We start from the raw sequence: 21,407 nt of genomic DNA, 5'->3' as shown, positions 1-21,407 counted from the left end.
TCATGAGAAGAATCAGGAGCTAAGATGAGATAAGCCATGTTAAAATGGTACAAATAATCCGCAGTGTACAAAATAAGCAAGAGGTGTGTGTTGTTGTGTTAGACAAGCACTGGGTGCTACTTAGGTTCCCTAATATTTCAAATCCTAGTACCTCACATACCTGCTGTGAACGGCTGGCAGGATGAAATATGTTTTCCGGCGCCTCTTGCTATTGGTTTGCTCACTCTGCATGAAAGTGCAATGAAGTGTTGCTCCTTTGACCTGGAAACTTTTTTTCCCTGCTGCCATCACAAAGAAAGATTGAAGGGAATTTCACCAGGACCTGACAGGGTATTGCCTGATCAACTTTATTGCGTCAACAGTATTGACATCAGCAGCTGTCCACACGTCACCCTGACATGGCAATTTTCCACAAGCTTTCAGGTTGAAGCTAAATGTTAAAAAGGGATGCCTGTCAGTCCTGCTCTGTATTTTCTGCCTGACTCTTTGTTTCTTAAGTCTTTGCCTTTCCTGGCCCGTCTCACATCTCTCTGTCCATCTTGCAGTCAATTAAGGGAAGTTCTGATATTGTATCTCAGGTTTACATTTCAGCTTTGAGTATTGTATGGTAAAGTAATTAATGTGCAGCATTCATATTAAGTAATGATGACACTCCTACTTTTGACATGTGAAGTACATTTTGCTGATTGCACTGATGGTACTTAGTTACATTTCTCTAATATAAAGAGTACCGGCTTATGTAATGTCATGATTTTTTTATACGCCGAAAAATAATCTTTGGGCACAAAATTCACTGAGGTTGGTTGCTGTCTTACAGTTAATATGGTAAATAATAAACCGTAATGTGTCAAACTTCAACATACAAATGGGAATTTTGCCTTAATGAGAGAACGAATGTCAACATGTTGACTAGTGGAAGGTGTAAACACGACTTTTGTTGGTTTTATTATTAAACTCTAAACACCAGCCAGTTCAGGTTTAGGCTGCTTGACACAACACTTGATTTAAACATTGTGTTACTATCAAGATGTGGATCTTTGATGCCTGACAGCACCTTTTCTCAGGTAAATGACCAAGATATTTAGTTCAAACACAGCAGTCGGGCAAACACAAAAATATCAAGTGCTGGACCAGACGAATTAAACCCTCTCTCCCACACTGTAGTTCCCTTTCTGTGTAATTTACTGGTGTAAATGAGTAGATGTTGACACAGAACAGGAATGCAAAAAAAAATTCTCAAAACTCACAACATGGACCTGAGACAGTTTTCCAGCAGTAATTTTACACCCCTGGTTCTATAACCTGTCTGTGGGTCAGAGGCAGTGTATTAGCAGTTGCGATTTTGTTACTTTGGACTCACCTTGGCCCTGCTTGTGTTCCTGATACAGCCACTGAGTTAGTATTTGTGGAATACCTCTCCAGCAGAATACGCACGCACGCACGCACACACACACACACACACACACACACACACACACACACACACACACACTCTCTCTCTCTCTCTGTCTCTTACTGTGTCCCCCTCCTCTCCCTCCATCACCGTCTCTCTGACCTTGCGTTGGCGTGTGCTGATGAGCACTGAGTGGATACACTCATGAGTGGTGTGTGTGCCTGTGTGTGTGTGTGTGTGTGTGTGTGTTGGCAAAAAAGCTGGGAGCTCCATTTGTTGTGTAAATGCGAGCCACTAATTGACTGTCGGGCACGCAGCCTCTCCTTCAGCGGCTGAACCCTGCCCTCCGCCGGGTCCTGGAGATCCTGCCAGGGGAATGTTTGTCTCCACGCATGCAAGCGTGCACACACACATCATCCTCCCTTTCTCTTCGTTGCTCTGTTGGAGCAGGCTTGGCGCCGGGCCAACGTGAGGATGGGCACAGCGAGGGCCCCTCTGTTCTCGCTCTGTCTGTCGAGCCCCCATAATGAAAAGCTACACAGCATTTACGCATGATCACACACTGTGCTTTCTGACACTCTTGATACAATTTCTCATCTCATAAACCAGAGTCAGTTCTCTTTTTTTTTTTTTTTTTGCGCCGATATTGTAATGGTTAGAAGGCTAGATCTTTGAGTCAAACAGACCGCGCATGAATGAAAACATTATTATTTGTACCCACTGAAAAGAACCAGCAGCAGCTTGATGAAAGTAAAGTTGACCTGTACTAGTGGTCAGATTTAAGTGGTTTGGGGTGCAGTCCACTAGCCGCAGCAGTCATATCAGTTTTAGCCTCAGTTGTAAGCCTGCATGAAACTATAAGCCCAGCCGTTGGCTGGCTAGAGGCCCAGATCTCTCTCTCTCTCTCTCTCTCTCTCTCTTGCTCTCTTACAAGCAAGGCTGGCTGAATTAACAGCATGTAGCAACAAATGATGCCCATCCAGCAAGTGTTTGCCTTTTTTCAGTTATGAGAAGAAGTTGCCGTCTCCACGTGACATCCCTCACTGAAATAAAAGTCACCAGCAGGGCAGATAGAGCTGCACAACTTCAGGTCATTGTGTATTTATTGGGCATTATGTGTGCAGGAATATTTGATTATTTGCTAGTTAAGTGACCAGTAGTTCAGTTCAATCTCCTTCTAGTTTGCTGAAGCTCTGCAACACAGTGCATCAAGTGTTCAAAGAAAATGCACTATCAGGTCTATTCTTTCATTAAACTGGTGTTGCTTCTGTCCTAATTCTTTGAATAGAAATGTAACAAACAAGCATCGTTCACAGGAATGTCATTACTTATATTCTTTCCTGGACGTATCACCCCTGTGTCGCATAATTGCTGGAATGACGTACATGGGAAACTGACTGTTTGTCGCTATCATGTGGCGAAACAGGAAGTTGTCAGAACATTTATGATTATAGGTGAATGGTGGAAAAGGATCTCATGTCTGTCAGATTTCCTGCTCCAGCTGTGTGGAAGTGCAGATGTTTCTGTAAGTGGTTGTCCAGTTGTGACTCAGAGTGGGCACCTTTTAGGTGAATGTGTTTTTCTTGTTTATCTATATTAGAAGATTGGAAAAACTCATGGAAACAAAATTAGAACGTCACTGTTGATTACCTGAAAATACTTAAGAACTGGCTCTTTTTTTTCTTTCTTTTTTTTTGCTCAGCTGATACATTAGGTGAGTGATTCAAGCATCTTGTGTTATTTACTTTTTTATTTTTGTAAACTGCTATGAGACAGTAGTCACAGTAAAGCATGGCTGCCTCATGCAACAACACATTCGGCCTTTACAAACCACATCTGTGTGTTTATTTGAAGACAGAGCGGGGACGTGTGAGCCGATCTCAAGTGGTCACTCAAGATGCGATGGTGCATGCAACTGATGTACTTAGCGCTGCACACCCGGGTCACTCAGGACGCATGGTAATGCAGGTCTGAACTGAGTCACAGAGGATCTGACTTTCCGTGTTCAGAGTTTCTCAGGCCAGTCCATTGTTCTGCAGAGGTAAACAGTTGGGAACACAGAGAGAGGAACAGGCAAACAATAAAATGACACACTCCTGAAACACTCTATTTAGACTGCAAACACAAAGCAGCAAGTGTGTGTGTCTTTGCGTGTTTGAATAACACCACAGTAAACTGCAGTTCTGAGACAGACAGAAAGAAAATCGGGTGCCAGTTTGAAAGTCCTTCATCAAAGTTCGTGTTTAACAATGGCCATGAAACGTCAAACAATTGAAAGTATTCTAATATCGCCTACGGGCTGTTCTCAAATCGGACGCTCTGTGACGGAGTGGACCGTCAGTTGAATGACGCACTTTAGAGCCAAGCTTTTTGTGGAAACAGGAGGTTGAAACTGGTTTGTTGCCCTGCATAAAAATAACACTTCCTCACAAGTTTTCTGGACATTCATAGGATATCAACCTTTTTTAAGAAATCTGTTTTGATTTTTTTTTTTTTAACAGTCTCACTGGGAGTGGAGTAAGCTGTTACCATGGAAATTTTTGATAGTATATACATCAGTTGATATTAATGACAAGTAAACTAGCAACAAGAAAATGGTCAGCTGGTCCCAAATATAGTTATGATAAAAAAAATGTACGTCTTTAAATACAGTGCGCAATGGCTCATAGGGTGAGTAGTTCCGTCACTCTTAAGATAATTATGTGGATAGTCTCGTACTTTGACTTTTTCCTCTTTCTTCTTGCTATGATTTTATGCCGAATCTAATATTCTGTTGTCATGTTTCATCTGCCTGGTGTAAAACTCTCTTTTTAAAGAATTTGCTGATGGAGGAATTGAATGGGAAAGTAAATGTCCATGTAACCTGAATGCAGGAGTGTCCCGTGATGAACACATTCATGAATTCACATGATCACAAAGTCTTCATCAATGTAGACTTCGCTGTTTATCGGTTTACATCCCAATCCCATTCCCCGCTAATCCTTGTGAGTTGGCACTTAAATATGGTGGACTCTCCACGTGACTGCACAATTGGAGTGGAAAGTGGGAGAGAGTGTAGGGTGTTTAAAAAAAAAAAAAAAAAAAAAAAAAAAGGTCCAGTCCAGCAGCTTGGTGTCTATAAGCCTGATAGGTAGCCATAATGAAAACACCTTTGATGTTACAGTCAGTCTGCACCGCTGTATGTGTTCATGGAATGCATAAAAGACACTTGACTTTCAAAGCCAGTCTACACTTAAACATGGAGGACTATTATTTTAGACCTTCGATGGCTGCTAATGAGAGACAAAGAGACAAAAGCAAGGATTTAACATCAAGCCTGCCACTTATGCTCCAGAGACGACAACAATAGGATTAACTGGCACGCCACATAACGAAGGCCTAGGCCAAGCCTCTTACACTGTCACACGGCCTTTTTAATGTATTTTAATTTGGTCACCCTTGATTTAAGTGTGAGAAATAACCTAAAAAGTGAACAATACATACATTCTACATCATCTTATTAGGAATATGTGTTTTTACAGTGGTTAAATAAGAGGAAGTAATTTGAAGTATGTGGATTTGTTCATTTTTAAATTGATTTAAAAAGAATTGAATATCTGTCAGGTCACTGCATTGGTGTGTGTTGTGTTCACATTGCACAGAGATGCCCTGAGCCAGTGGAGCTGATAATTTCCAACAAGTGTGATTCAGTACAGCTGCAGCAGGAAAGCAGGAACATCGACTCTCCATGAGTGGGAATGAAAACAGAGCGAGAGAGAAAGCCAGTCAGAGGAAGATTGATTTGGAGTATCACTGTTGAGGAAGTGTTTATTAGTCACTCACCATTAAAAGCAAATATATGTCCTCTTTTGATCCCCACTATAATCCCCATCTCTGCTTTGCAAACGCATTCCCTGCCAATAAAGCTTATTGAGTCATATTGACTGTGTGTAGACTCGGGGAGGAAAGAGGGAGAGAAAGAGAGAGACAGACAGAAAATGATGGTGCAGCTGAAAAGTGGAGCAAGGGAATGTAAGAGGAAGTGAAACTGAAAGACAAGAGGCAAAGGAAAAAAAAGTGAGGGTGCAAAGAGAAAAGAAGGAAAGTAAAAGAGACGGTGAAGAGCAAATAGCTCTTCCCTGCTGCGAGCTGCACCAGCAGCACTGCAGCCAGACAGGCGGTGTTGAATCTGAGTCAGCAGGACTTGAACTGGGGCCCTAGCCTATAGCCCCGGGGCCGCTAGTCACACACACACACACACACACACACACACACACACACACACACACACACACACACACACACACACACACGGAGGCACGGTGTCAGACCTGTTGCCCTATTCTCCTCAGCCCTCCAGCTCCAGCACTAACTATAGCTGTTCAGCCAACCACTCTTAATTAGTAGCTGCTGCTGCAGTCTGCCCTGCCCCGGCGCCACTGCGGTAAAGCCCCGGCCTCATGTCTCTGTGTGTGATATGTGCACTTTCAGTTGTTTACTCTGTGCATCTGCTTGCATGTTGCCTCTGAACAAGTGCGCATGCATTGTAGTGTTGCTCACATCCTCGCCCCTAAACTGTCCCATCTTCGCCGCTGCTTGAGAGGAGCAGGCCCTCTAAGCTGCCATCACCGAGGAAAACTTAAATGCTTTCTTATTGCCACTTCTGGAAGATCCCATTGAGTTATTGCACAAGAGTAGACGTGTTCTGAGGGGCTAAATAATCTCTAAGACTGTGAGGGAAATCTATTTGCCCATTTTCCTGATGTTCTGGGAGCAGTTCGGTAACAGACTGTTGACTTCACCGTTTCAGGAGATAGGCACATGATCCTGTTTCACTGTTGTTCTCGTTGAGGTTTTATGCCCATCATGAGGGCTACATGTGGTTTCGTTTTTGTGCACATTTCTGTATTTACTGCTTCAGTCCTTGGCTGTGCTTCAACAACCACAGGAGACAAAGAGTGTAGCACACAGGGCTCCAGCTAGCAACTTGTTAAAACTATACGTCCCCCGTTGGTTCTCATCACGTCCTGTCATGTTCATGGTACGAGGTGGCAGTGAGGGTCTTGTCCAAGCTGTGGATCAGGCCCACACATTTCTCCCTGAGGACCCTCCCAGACAAACACATAGCTGGAATAACTACTAGCCAACTACCACAGCCGCTGGCCTGCTAATCAAGACCATGTTCCAACGCAAGAGAGAGGGAGATACTTGGCTTGGCTCAGCACAGGAAACAGACACACAGCTGGAGAACAGACAGAGGGTAACATTTAACTAGCTCCACATGCACGCACGCACACACACACACACACACACACACACACACACACACAAAGTCATATCTATTGGAGGAACACAACATGGCAGCACACTGGAGCTCCTTTCACTCTGAGGCTATATGCAGGCCACATTCTTGCCGGACGAAGCATCTCATGTCCTCATGTCTCTCTTCCTGCTACTCGGTCATGCACTACAATCCGTAGATTGATGGATGACTCTGAAGTCCGCCATGAAGGGAGAGATTTAATTTTATGTTTGCAGCTAGTATCTTGTAAAATAAATGCCCAGAATGCACTTCTTGAGTTGAGGCTTTCCAGGATTTCTCTTATTTGACATGATAACAGCTTAAAGCGGTTTTTGGTGGGGGTCATAGTGGTTGTGGTATGCTGCATAATCTGATGATCAGTTTTAGTCTGATTCTTTTTTTTTTTATCTCTCTTCCTCCTCCAACAAACCCTTTTGAATCAGCTTACAGAGACAGTTAATATTCTAGAGCGCAAGTTAAGCAAGCTTTGTAGCTACATCATATCCCTCCTTAATGACGGATTGATGCGTTTAAGTACCCAAAAATGACACCAAAACGAAGACTGGTGATTGAGCCTTGAAACCTTAGCATCTGCTTTGCAAACACAATTTACTTTCCAGGATTTATAGACACACCACTCCCTTAGCTTCTATCTCTCTTTCCTGTCTTTACAGGAAAGGATGACCGCTTTCACTGCTTATTATTTATGTCTACAGGTTAGAGAGAATTCCACCCCTTCTGCATTTTGAGTAAGTTTCATTTGCATTTAAGATGCTAATGTAGCCTTTTAGGTGCAGCTAGAGTCTGCTGGTGCTTTGTTTAGTTGTGGTTATTCATTAGGCTTTAATAATTGCTGCCTAGCACCTCATCCAAACAAGAAATGGATGCACTACCCTCTCTCCTCACAAAGGTCAAGGCACATAGGAAGGCAGGCACACAAACCCATGATTCATGCATCTTCTGTAAAATGTGCTATCTCTTGGACAGTTGAGCTGAGAACTGTGTGTGTGTGTGTGTGTGTGTGTGTGTGTGTGTGTGTGTGTGTGTGTGTGTGTGTGTGTGTGCGTGTGTGTGTTGGAACTGAGTTTGAGGAAGCTATTTAAATTCAAATGAAGAGTGCAGGTTGAGACTTGACTATTTCTAGAGAGAGAGAGAGAAAGAGAGAGAGAGTTGAGGACCTCAGGGGTATTGTGGGTAGAGATCGAGTGTACGATGGTGACAGGTTCTTGTCGTTGTGCGAGTCTTAACCTTTCCCCTTGTGAAATCACATGAGTTTCTAACAAGCCAGAACATACAAGCCATCCTTCAGCACATCAAGAAAAGGGTCAGCCGACCTGCAGAGGAAAGTGGGCTGCAGTTCAGCGATGGAGACCAGCTTAGTGTTGAATCCCATTATCAAACAGTGTGTCAAATAATAGGTCAAGGCCCACTTGCACCGGTGACATATTAGATTTTGGTTTAATTCCGGAGCTCTATGTGACTTTTTCTCTGTGCAAAGTGATTTGCCAAAGATCAAAAGGTTGCATGTGTTAAGTCCTTGCCAGCTGGGTTATCGATGCCTTTTCCTCCGCAAAGAAAACCAAGTCAAGTTTTGGACCACTTTTGCCAATTATTACTTTAGCCAAGTATTGATTTTTTTTTCTTTCAATCGTCATATATTTGATACTCTGTGCACTATGATTTGCCTTATCTGCATCCATCCTTTCCAATGCAGCATATAATCTATTATTTCTTGCATTTATGCCATCAAGAGTCCTAGCTTGCATAAATACCTAAACAATGTATAATAATAGCGCTCACTCACATTTCCAATCTGTTTTGCAAGTGGCTGAAATAAATGAGAGTGTGGCAGCAGTTCCCTCGGGGACCACAGAACATGGCAGGTCATTTGCTTGGCTAGTATTAGTGATATATTTATATATAACAACTAGGTGGCGGGCTGAGAATGGAGAGGTAGAAGGATTGAGGCATTTATTCAGCTGGCTGGGATGCAATAGAAACACCGGGGAGGCTAATCAGACGAGGAGAAATAACATTTAAACACATTTAAAGCCGCAGGGAGCAGATGATTTCTTATCTTGCCATGATTGCCTGAATCAGGCTGTGTCTGTATTAATATTCAAACCTGACATTAAAATCACCAGTTTCAGCCATTTCCTCTTTAAGTTATTCACTGGGGGGGGGGGGGGGGGGGGCAGGACTTTGCTGTCAGAAAGTCGAAAGTATGTGCAACTTTAGCCTCCATGCTTGAGACAGTTCATCTGGTTCAGTATTGTGTTGAGCAAGATGCTGATATATTTAGCCCCCCTCTCTCCTACTCTCTCTCTCTCTCCCTCTCCCCTGTCTTCTTTCCTCTCCTCCCCTCTTTGTCTCTGGCATTCCTCTCACTCACCACACGTCCTCTCATCTTCCCCCATGTCTCCCCTTATCTCTCTTCCCCTGTGCTCACATTTCTGTCTGTCCAACACGTCTCCCTTTGTTTTTGTTTCTATCCGTGTCTGTTCTTAACCCCCCCGCCCCCTTATGATCCCCTCCTCCTGTCCTGCCCTCTGTTAATGTAATGATGCAGCCTGAGCTCTTTGGTCTTTTTTTTTTTGCCTCGCTCTGTCTTCTGTTTGTAACTGTTGAAGTCTAATGTAAATGGGACACCCACAGAGTACACTCACACACACCCTGCTCTGCCAGCTTTATTAACCGTCCCGTCTGCCAACTTGAACGTTGTTGTAATTTGACCTAATGAGCGCGTGTTCGTGGTCGCTGCCTGTTTTGTCTTCAGTTGAACCGGCCTCCTCCCTCCTCTTGTCAGCCCACAACTGACTCACAATGCTGATGTTACTTGTCTTTCTGGACCGACCTGTCGGCCCGCTCCCTTCCTTTTGGGATCACTCCAAGAACAGCCTGGCGCCTCACGGAGGGCCTCAACGCTCTGATCATGAAATACACTTGTTCAAGTGAAGACTGGAATTCTACTTAGACTTCAGTGCCAAAAGATTTAGGCTCAAGTAGCGTAAAGTTAAGATTGTTCATGCATTCTTTTCACATTCACATGTAACGAATAGATCTTTGTCTATGGGTGTGGAGACAAGGGATACTTTTATTTCAATGGTGCGAAATTGTCTGTACTTATTTATTGCAGGCTTATGTGCATTCCATAGTGATCATTTCTGCTTTCATGTAATCTGATCCTGGTTACTTTAATCTCCAGGAGGAGGTGGGATCACCACTCTAGTATGTTTTGATTTCTTAATTTGTTGAGTTTTTTTTTCCAAAGTATTTTCAAAAGTAAACTTGTTACAGATTTAGAAAATGTATTCCCTGCCTGAGCTGCAGGCTGTTGGTAACATACGGGTATGTAGAAGTCCCTGAATTCTGCTCTGTATGGAATAGATTGGAGGAATTCACGTTTATGTCTGATTATCTAATCATATCAAGCCATTTTTAACTGAACTTGTAGCAGCGCTTTAAGCCCACGCGGTGATAAACACAATTGAGGCTCTTGATGAAAACAAAAAAAGTGGATCTTTGTGAGCATTATAGTGCGACACCATAAAAGTGTATTGTTTTGAAAGCACTTCGTCTGAGGAGAAGTGGTGTTGGGTGTACTTCTGTGACACGCACTCGGCTTCCCACAGGCTGAGGAAAATAGTTTCCCTTTTAGCTAAACATGCACACATACTGCTCTCTTCTCTTATCTCTCTCCATTCCTCCTCGTTCCGCCTGGCTGGCTATCTGAAAAGGTATCGCCAACTCTTATCGTCTCTCCCCCTTTTTTCTTTTTCCATCACCTTTTCACTCGCATAATTTTCTCTCCGGATGGTTCTACTTCTTCATTCCCTCAGTAGACATTAAATGTGCATTTGAGTTGTAGATTTTTGTTCCAAACAACAGATGTGAAAGTCAAACCTCCGTTATTATTGTGAATAAGGTGTTAGTCACACACATCCTCATATACACACCCACACACACAGACCACCATTCTGCCTCAATCGTGAAGCTTTAATGCGTGCGCCACTGTTGTGCTTCACCAGGAATACATGTGCCAGTGGTGTGGACATGACGGGAAATCTTCTGAGCTCACAAGCCTCCATTCTTTTCACACACAAACAAACACACACACACACACACACACACACACACACACACACACACACACACACACACACTTATTCACAAACTGCTGGCTTGAATATTTGCCAGTCTAAAACCGAGCCTAGAAACAGTTGGAACAGATGAGCTGCTTTGTTTCACCTCCGCTACAGCGTGACTGAAGATAATTGGCATTGGCTGCACATGACTCTGATATAACAGTGCCATTTAAACAAAATGAATGCTCCTGTCCCACTCAGTTTTTGGACATCCCTGGGTCTTTGTTGAGTGCACTGTAGGGGGTCTTCCTGTATGTTTTGGTGATTTTGAATGTGTATTTTTGAGTGATTCCATTGTTTTTAATATTCATTCGGAACAAAAGCTCATGCTACCTACTGTTTTCAGAAAGAACATGCAATAAACATGAAATCCTGTGAAATATCACATCAAATGTTAAAGACTGCCTGCTTCGATCAGACTCTTTGTGATGGTTTTCCTGTGGAGGAACGGCACCTACAAGCCCAGACATCTGCATTTACCCTGATGTCTTGTGACCTATCTTGGGACATAAATTGGCTAAACACCATGTGACACAAGCCACACGCCTGTCTTAAAGCATTTAGAGCGTTGGACATAGCTATGCGGTCATAGCCCATGATGTGGTTACTACTAATCCTCTACAGTACGTATCCGGAAACAGAATTCATCTCATAGGACAAAGACAGATAAGAATACCCTCCATGTCAGGAGTGAACCAGCCCAGATTCACTGGGTGTGCACCAGCGCTCTGGCTTGTGTGCTGTCATTACAATAAAGCCAGACTTGAACTGAATGATGTAATGATTCAGTTTGGGGGAAATTGGATGGCAGTTGGCTGTCTGTTTTAATAAACCTAATAAATAGAGACCAATATCAAGTGTGATGAGAGGATGTCTTCCATTTTCCTCATGAAACCCAATCTTAATCCACACTAGTGCTTCAAGCATGTTTGATGGTGTGACATCAATTTCTTCACAAACTTTCTGCTTCAGAGGAAATTAAGAGGAGAGAAAAAGGGGAAAAGTAACAGAAACAGCAGTTGGTAGATGCCAGCATTCATATGAACTCATGTCACACTTATCTGTATCCATATGCTGTAGAATTTATCACCAGTCCACATCCAGCTTTTTCCAATCTATCTGAATCGATGTCGTTACATCTTACACATTAAATTTGGTGCAACTCTACGCATCCTCCACTACTCATCTGATCCTGGAGATGTTGGCAGCAGTGTGGTCTACATAATATCACTTTGGAAACATTAAGTCCAGAAGGGAAAGGCTATGTTTATGGCATCATTAAAATAAAAGGAGACAGTGATTCTTTTTAATGCCTTTCTCCTTGATGTGACTCTTCTTCTACTCACTACTGCCATCACTGGCATATCCCTCAAATCTTTGGAGAGGAGTTAAAATGGCGTGCACTTGTTTTTACAACAATCACCCCTCGCTGGCAAGTTTTTCTAAAGAAGTGTGACACAAACCTGCTCTAGCACCCTGGGTGTCAAGGGTCAATGAAGCTTGTAAATAGAGGGTGTGGGGGAGTGAGAGTAGTCAGAGTTGCAGTTGAGGACAGTGGTGCTTGGTAATAAGCTGTTTCAAATGGTGCAATCTGAATTCCTTTATAGTGAACTCAGCAGGGTGGAAATCAGCAGTGTTATGGAGGAGTGCTCTGGCTTTGCTGTTGCACAGAACTCAGATCACACGTTCTCTTCAAAGGTGTAGTTTCGAAGCACCCAACATAAGGGAGGGAATTATTCTGTTGGTCAGTGAATCTCAGCTATTTCCACTGGTAACGGACCAGTTTTCACCTGCAGTGGTCGTGACATCACCACCTGCACGACCGGCTTGGTGCGGCCAGACCTCAACATGATTAGAGCCATAAGTGACTGTTGGAAAACCACAAGGTTGTTTGTGGTTGACCTTCATTGTGACTGGCTTCTCTCAGTGTTGATTCAAGTCAAGTGGTGGCATGTACAAGCATGCCGGCTTTGTGATCACAACAGCAATGCTTATTGACACTATAAAAGGTAGTTTCCTAAAATACACTTCATCCAGTTGTTATCCAAGACGTTTGTTTTTGGTGTCCCTTTGCTGACAGGAAACCTGGTTGAGGTCACGTGACAGAGATAAATGGTAAATACAGTCAGTTTATATAGCACTTTTCTACCTCAGTGGCACTCAAGGCGCTTTATAACATCATCTCATTCACCCATTCATTTCAATTGTTCCAATTTCGAATGAGATTTTATTAAAATTAAAATTGAAAAAATCCCGTAATGGCTCGGTACAGTCATCCAAGTTTAACAATGAGCAACATCACATTCACAGTCAAATTTATCATCAATTTTCACAATATTTTTAGAAAATCCTCACAAGAGGAAATTTGTATGTTTTCATCCACTGCTGTCAGTCAAATAACGTTGCAACCAGCTGGTAGAGATCTGACACCTCTTTCTCATAAAGTTTTCCCTCAAACTCCATTGTTTGGCAAAGCCTTTTGAATTTGGGAATGTTCAGGAAGACCATGAAAATCAGAAATGAGTGCTTGTTCTCTTGGAGCTGATCAGCTGATCAGTCATGTGAGTTCGCTTGACTCAAATTCAAAATGCGCAACAGAGGTCATGTTGATGAACACACAGCTCCACCCGGACAATGTTTTGACTTTACTCTCCCTAGATAGGCTGTACAGTATTGCGCTTGCTGCATTTAAAAAAAAAAATTTTTTTGCTGTCTTTTATTAAGTTATGTTCTCATCGTGTCATAGTGCATTGTTTGAAGAACCTGACACTGATCATAACTGCAGATACTTGTGGGAAACCTTGAGATTTAAGCATCTGTTGTCATAAATGGTCACGCTCTTGTTCCTCTGATCTGCTGGCTTTGCTGTTGTTCTGTTGAAGCTATTTCAAACAGAGGAGGCGTTAGCTTTATGCTACAGACAACAGTACCAGCTCATGGTGAAATGTTCCAACTAGCTGCACAGTTATTGCTTTACTTTGTGACTCATACCAGGCACGCTCCAGCCTTTACCTACATATCGCCTACTTCTCCCACCTTCACATACTGACACACATCACACGCTTGCACAGACAGACATAGGATTTGTCATGGGAAGAAAGACCCGGTCGAGAGATTAAGAATAACCCACTAATCTGACGGCGTGTTTGTGTGTCTGTTGTGAAACAGGGTTTTATGCAATGGGTTCAACAGTGCTTCATTATGTCTTAGCAGCCAGAATGAAAGCCTTTTGTTTTTCCAGGAATTTCACCCTGGAGAGAATAAACGGGGAGTAGAAAATGTGCTCCCTAGCTTATAGTTAGCTTGTTGTGATCCATTTAATGCAGTTCATATTTTATTTTGGGGTTGTGTATCGCTAAAAAAAGGATAGGACGACTGACGAAATACAGGAAGATGTGAGCAGAACTGAGAGAAGTACGGCCCATAGGAGATGGAGGTGCCTGTAAAGATGGAGATGAATACTGTCTGTTGGCTCTCCATGTGTTATTGTAATGACAGCAGCTGGATGCCTTGGAGACACTCAGCCTTGTGTGCATCAGCCAAATCAAACAGCCGGTCATGATCCAACCATCTCAAATGGCCGTCAAAGTGGCTCTCACTGGCTCAAAACTTGCAAATATTCTACACATCCCGGACAATTTGTAACAATTCTCATAATTGACCCTACTACATTTCTCATGAAACAAAAGATGCACAATACTGGGGATGTTATGACATACGGGCAAACCACATGCTTGTGCATGTGTGTGCGCGCGCGCGCGCACACACACACACACACACACACACACACACACATACACACACCTAAATTACCTTACACACACAAATTCTCACAGTCTCTGAACATGTTTGATGAGGTGGTGAATTCCACCCAGAGGTGTGTCCCCACCGCATGCCTCCCTGCATTCCTGTTCGGCGCTGACCCAGAGGCCGAGGTCGGATTCAAAGAGGTCCCAGGAGCTGGTGTTAGTGTTGCCATAGTGTTAAAGTGTGTGTGTCATACTTGTACTCACAGTAGCTGATGTCTCTTCCCCCCCCCCCATCTTAAATATGACAAATGCTAACAGAGCAGTGACAACTGTACACTGAAGTCAGATGCTAAAGCACACATGTACGACCAACTGTGTGTGAGTGTGTGAGTTAATTGTCAGAGAGAATGAGGAGAAGATAAGGAAGAATGTTGTGTCCACAGTTTGTTTACTGTCTGAGTGGCAGCTGACAGACACACACACACACACACACACACACACACACACACACACACACACACACACACACACACACACTTTAGAGGATATGAGCTTCAGAACATCTACAAATGTAGTCATTGTGACGGGAAAAAAAAACCCTGTTCTGCCATCACACATCGCAGACAGGCCCAAATATATTTTAAGAGCCACAGGGGCGTCGCGTGGTCAGGCCAGTTTAGGTGCTGATGTCGTGCTTTTCTTGTTTACACAGGAGGGAGGTCCTGCACTGCTATTGGGGAGATAACCTTGAAACTTTCTGACAACAAGAAGCTGTAACCTGACAGCAAGTCAGCTGCCTAAAATGAAACTTATTTACAAAATAGACTTGCTTTTGTCCTGAAAAGGGACTTCCCACAATTACACAGATGTCCTCACAAAATTAGGAGTACAACATTGTCTCTCTCTCTTGCTTGCTGTGTCTCAAACACAAACACACACACACACACACACACACACACTCACACACACGCTCATGCACCGCTCCAGCCTTTGTGTGAGTAGATTGTCTTGAAGTTTCTGTCCTTGTCCTTGTGCAGGCTGCTGATGGGGAACAACTAGAGGAGGACAGAAGATAGAAGTGACATCAGTGTGTCAGATTAATGTAGATTAATAAACAGACATCATACACCATTATTCCACGTTACAGAGCCAAGGAGCCTGTAAATCAACTGCTGCAAAGACTTCTCGGCTAATATATTTAGGTAAAATTCATATCGAGCAAATCGAGGACAGTGTTTGACGTTGTCCTTTGGAATTTTGTCTTTTTTTCTCTCTCAAATCCTTCACATCAAGGATAGCTGCTAGACATGTCGAGATCAGGTTTTATCACTCCTGCAGGGCTGATGGTTTGAAAGTCATAGGGGAGTTTCAGTTTTTTCCAGTTGCGCGCGCACACACACACACACACACACACACACACACACACACACACACACACACACACACACGTTTGTACTTTAGAACAAGGCATCTTCCAGGCCACCTGCTGCAAAGAAAGAAACTGCACCGGCACTTGTCCTGCACAAACCTGATTTACGTTGGCACTAAAACAGAACTCATAAGGGATTTTTATATGCCCCAAGACATACCAGGGAGCCTTTTTCCCTAGCCAAGGCAGGAAGGAAATGATACAAGATATCACAATATACGATACTGCCTTATTGGCGACCTCTTGAAAACTGCCCTTAGTTCCCCTGAAATTTGTCTTGGCTCGCTAGAATACAATACAGGAACAATCGTTTTTGGCTTTTAAAATAAGCTTGCTCATACTTGGATGCTCCTTTCATGTGACAAAGCACTTTCTCTCACCTTTGCTAATGAAATAAGTTTATGAAATGATGTAATGACTCAGAACTTAATATCAGATCCCAGGGTGACTGTTACTGGTTTTATTGACCTTAAGGACACTCAAGAAACACTCTCCTACATCAGTTATTACTAGAGTTTCTGCTGTCATTCAGCTGTTATTGAAAAAGTAGAATCATGAAGAACAAGTTCCCAACAATAACAGATGGGTTTGAATATTTTTTGATAATATTCCAGTGAGCTGTTGTAATTGTATTCTTGACAGATAATCCTCAGAAGACAGCATGACTGTTTTGTTGCACAATATCCGTTCGTTGTGTGTGGGGACTGCGTCTTACCCCCTTGAAGGTCGTGAAGCCAACCTTTCACAGGGACACGTGTCATACTGTAGTTTAACATGCTACCAGTGACCTTGCTACGGTGTGTCAGAGGTCAAGTCTAAGTCTGTTTAGAGAGCAGCCCACTTCCTAAACACACTCCGACTATTTGTGTTGTCTTGTCCAGGGATTGCCATCCCTCCGTCAATCCATCCAGCCGTCAGTGTGCCGGGGGAGGGTAATCCATTCTTCCCATATGCAGATAGTGGTGGTGAGATTAGGCAGACCCTGGGAGAGGATTAAGGCTTCAGGACTTGGCTCCCCTTCTATCTTACCTCCTCTCTAACCATGCAACCCCCTCTACCATCACCCCCACCTCCCACTTCCTCAATTGCTTTTCTAAACCTCTCCTGCCTCCCTCTCCTCCTCCTCATCCTCCTCTTCCTCCTCTGGGTAAATCTCCAATCTCTGGAGTGCGTTGGCTGCTGAGTGAAGAGGTGGAGGGCAGATTAAGATAAAGACCCTTTTAGTTTTTGTATAAGTGTGTTTTGATTTACATTGCATATTGACGAATTCTATATTTTGCCTGCTCATACACATTTGTGATGTAAATGGCATTCATGCAGATTGTGTGTGGGTTGGAGTGTCTGTTGTGTGTCTTTTAAGCCCTGTTTCTTACAATTTTGACTTTGCAATGCGAGGATGGATTGAATCTGCATTTATTTTCAACTCCTTCTCCTTGTTCCATACAACCCTTCTTTCTAGAACCCTTAATTACACATTCTTCCTCCTTCTTCTTGTCCCTCATGTGACCCACATGTTGTGATGCAGTGCAGCGGTTCCAGAATTTGTCTGCTTCTCTTCGTTGCTCATCATCATCCCTCTATCGCAACCTTCTCCTCCTCTTTCTCCCCTCTGGTGGCAAGTGCTGTAATTGATATGCCACCGGCAATAAATCAGCGGCGCTTCAGGGTGTGCGGCGACCATTATCTGAATGGACAGGTTTTAGCTGCTTCGGTAGAAAGTGTGTGAAAGTGGGAGAGTTGACCCAGCTCTGCTCACAGGAGTCACTAGTAGGCTTCATTACCTCTCCCAGGATTCCCATCACTGTTAAATAAAGTAAACAAAAGTATCTAGACCAAAGGGAAGAGCTCTTCTTTCTTCTTGGATGTCCCTGATGCTCATTCCCAGAGCCTAGCATGGTGACGAACTGGTCCTCTGTCAATTCATAAGGCATCCCCATATTAGATCCAATCAACTTGGCCCCATACTGCCTGTCCACTCTAATGCTTTTCCCTGATGTGATAACAGCCTCGCCTCCTCTGATATGGTGGCTGCCCATTCCCAACGCCACAGACAGGCTCCGGCCCAAAATGATTGACATGTTTTTCCTTGATGGTGCCAGATACGGCGCGCAAACCTTGCTCCAGCGCTCTTCCTGCTATTTCGCTTCGGCTCTAGAGAAGATTGAAATTGAAAAGCGTTGGAAGGGATAAGGAGGGAGAGAGAGAATTGAAAACTACAGAGGAAAAATGGAGAATGTCTGTAAGATGCTAAGTGAGTATATCTTCGATAGTTGGTCTCGACTTCCGTGCAGGCGATGGAGGCAGAGAGAGGATGATAGAAGTGTGTTCACTAACATGCCGTCGTTAGTCTGTGTTGTGATGTCATCACCTCATTACTGGGTAGATAACAAGCATCTGGAGGACACCCCCCCCCATTTGTTGTGCTCTTTTATAAGGCTATGGCTGGTCTAAATTAAGACTAACTGCAGAGACTTTTTTTTAGGTTTTCTTTCTTCATCAGGCTCTCTCATTTGCTCACTTGCTCATTCATTCTTCTTCTTTGTATCTTTCCCTCACTTAGAAATGACAAAGGAAACGAGGCAGCCTGCCCCCCTATGTGCCGCCATGCTTTAAATTGACATCTGCTGTCGTCACGCCGCGCGACTGTATCGTTGAGCAAGAAATTAGTTTTTTTATAGGCTGGCTCATCACTTTATTGTGGCTGCTTATGTCAAAGAGGACTTGAGCTGTGTTAAGTCATTCTAATCTTGCAGAGTGGGGAGAAGGAGTATATCTGATAACAGCAGCTCAGACCCGTCTGTCTGCAGGTATTGTGCCTATGTGTCTGAACTCAGGCCTCAACCTGAGCTGATTCAAGCACAGGTTGAGGCCTGATTAAAAAGTGCATAACTGTTATATTCATTTTGGCTCTATGCATCTTTCTGCTGTGCTCCTCTCTCTCCCTCCCACCTTGTCTTTTTTAGAGATGTCCCGCACTGATCCTGAGGATCAGTATCTGGGTCAGCCCAGGCATATTTTAATGGATGTGTGCCTGTGAAAATAAAGCTGGTCTGATTCCTTCCCTCACTGTACTAAAAAAAAAAAAAAAAAAGCACAAATCTGTCTTTGCTAGCGCTCGTGATCAGAATGAATAGTGTAAATATATCTTGTCCTTCGGCAGCATCCTCTGATTCAGTTTTATTGAGATAATTACTTCTGGGATCCTAGAATTGTTTACCCCCGATCGAGCACTGAACATTTGCAAGTGGAAAGTTTTTGTCCAACAAATGATATACATTCGCTCAAGACTAGCTGTCATTTAATTGGTTTAATATATTATTTAATCAGCATTGAAAGAAGGGGCTGGACATTGTTAGATATCTCACTGTAAAGGACTCAGATTGAAGGAAAGCAAAAAGTTTAATAACACATTAATAGTGTTTTTTTGTTCTTTTCTTCTCTTTTCTGTACATTTCTCCACTCCTGTCCTTTCATTTTTTGGAATTGGATGACACACCTCTCCGTGAACCTGGTTGATTTTTGTTTCAACTGAGCAATGATTTGCTATTCCACGAACAGCACTACTATCGCGCTTCTCTCTCTGTCTCTCGCTTTGCCTGTCTCTCTGTCTCTCTCTCTCTCGCCGTCTCATATATTGCTTGCAACAGCAGATGTGACTGATGTGCAATTCAATGACTGTTCTTGCAGAGTACTTAATTCTTCCAGTACGCTACTTGTCTTCTCACACAAAACAAGTGTTGAGGGATGGCCTGAAAACCTGTGTGTGTGTGTGTGTGTGTGTGTGTGTGTGTGTGTGTGTGTGTGCGCGCGTGTGTGCGTGTGAGCGCTCGTGGACACGTGTGCGTGTGTGTGTGTGTGAGAGAGAGTAAGAGAGAGATAAGTTGTCATTGCATTCTGATGAGAGCAAAGTAAGCCCCGAGAGACCGTAAACATAGCAGTGATGCATAGGAAGCTGCAGTTACTGGCAAATAAATGCCTCCGTCCAAGTCTCCAGCGAGAGTTCCAGTGTTTTGCTTTCCATTTGCTGTGTAACGTAAAGGTGAACGGGGTTAATCCTGGTGTTGGCATTTACTTCAGCCCCAAAGAAGAAAACAAAGTTTCTCCCATGTGTCTGGAAGTTGAAGAGGCGCTCACCACACCTAGTAATCTTTCTGCTAGCTTTTGGTTACATTAACACCACCTTCTTGTGGTAGGAAAGCTAACAGTAGTACCAGATGCTAGTGAAAACAAGGTGAATGATATTTTTTGAGACAAGGCAGTAGCTGCTTAAACTTTTGGACTATTTATAATTTAAAGACTTTGAAAAATCTGGAAATCATGATGCACCACTAAAACATTCATGCCTCTGAGCTTGGTAAACTGATCACCCTCTCTGACCTGCATGCTTAGTGATTTCTAGACAGATAAGGAGAGCAGGAGGCTGATAAGCTGCCACCTCCAGTTCTTCACCCTCTTGGTCTCCGTAGCATTTCTCATCTTTTCTGATTTGGTGTGGTCATAAAACACCCTTTGCGCAGACGCTTTGATAGTCAAGGTGAAATTGAAGCGTGGGGTCCCCCAGGAGTGTTGCATAATCAGCATGTACAGGAGAACTAATGTCCCAGCACCTCTGGAGCATGATTGGTCTGTCAAGTAGCAGTACACACATCACAAGCTCTGCTCGTCATCATCATTGCATTGAAGTTTGGGGACATCTAACAGAGCAGTTCTTATTTTCCCTTACCTGTAATCCTCCCTTCCCATAAATTACCATGCACTCCCCTGTACACTGCTGTTGTGTGATGCATGGAAGTTTGTCCAGGAAACTTTGTACCGGATCAGCATGTGTTACAATGGAAAACATGTTTTAAGGATGAATGCAGGCTTGATTAAAATTCAATTTTTGCTTACATTCATTTCTCCTCTGCCAAGAAGCTGCTTTAATGTGTGACATCATGTAAATGAATTGCTGCAATTTTCATCGGTACATTTACACTCAGGTGTAGAGGATCCTATATTCATATATGTAAAGCCAAGTATTGTGTGATGTACTGTGCTGCCACAAGAACCTGAGGCCTGGATATGATTGCCAGAATTGCAGTCATAATTACAATAAAGGTTACTGGCTAGTGAGTTGATCCTGTTCAGACCTTGACAGGAATGCCTTTGAGCAGACCTGGCTATAAATTGCTTGCCGTTAATATAACAGTGCCCACTGGCACTTTTTCATGCCTTCTCCAAATCCACCATGGTTGAAAGTTATGAAATATTAAAGAGTTTAATGTTGTGAGTCCATAACTCATTCCAGCCACACTTGCATTATGTGTACAGAGCCTTTAATAATCGGCCCTCACCTCCCTGGCTATCACCCCTCATAATTAAATGCCAACACACATTTGCCTTCCAGACTTGATTTGATATCATTTATTTA

The 21,407-nt window shown here is 43.3% G+C and overlaps 1 protein-coding gene across 3 annotated transcripts in view; it reads left to right on the top strand.

Moving 5' to 3' along the window:
- plxna1b (plexin A1b) overlaps positions 1-21,407 on the top strand; it is a 199,720-nt gene that overhangs the window by 12,801 nt on the left and 165,512 nt on the right. The gene's annotated exons all lie outside the window — the stretch shown is intronic.

Source organism: Aulostomus chinensis, chromosome 3 (assembly GCF_037954235.1).
Source record: "Aulostomus chinensis isolate RoL2024-O1b breed Wild chromosome 3, RoL_Achi_v1.0, whole genome shotgun sequence".
NCBI classification, from domain to species: Eukaryota; Metazoa; Chordata; class Actinopteri; order Syngnathiformes; family Aulostomidae; genus Aulostomus; species Aulostomus chinensis.
Note: the sequence above shows the minus strand (reverse complement) of the source record. Positions and strands in the feature narration are given on the sequence as shown.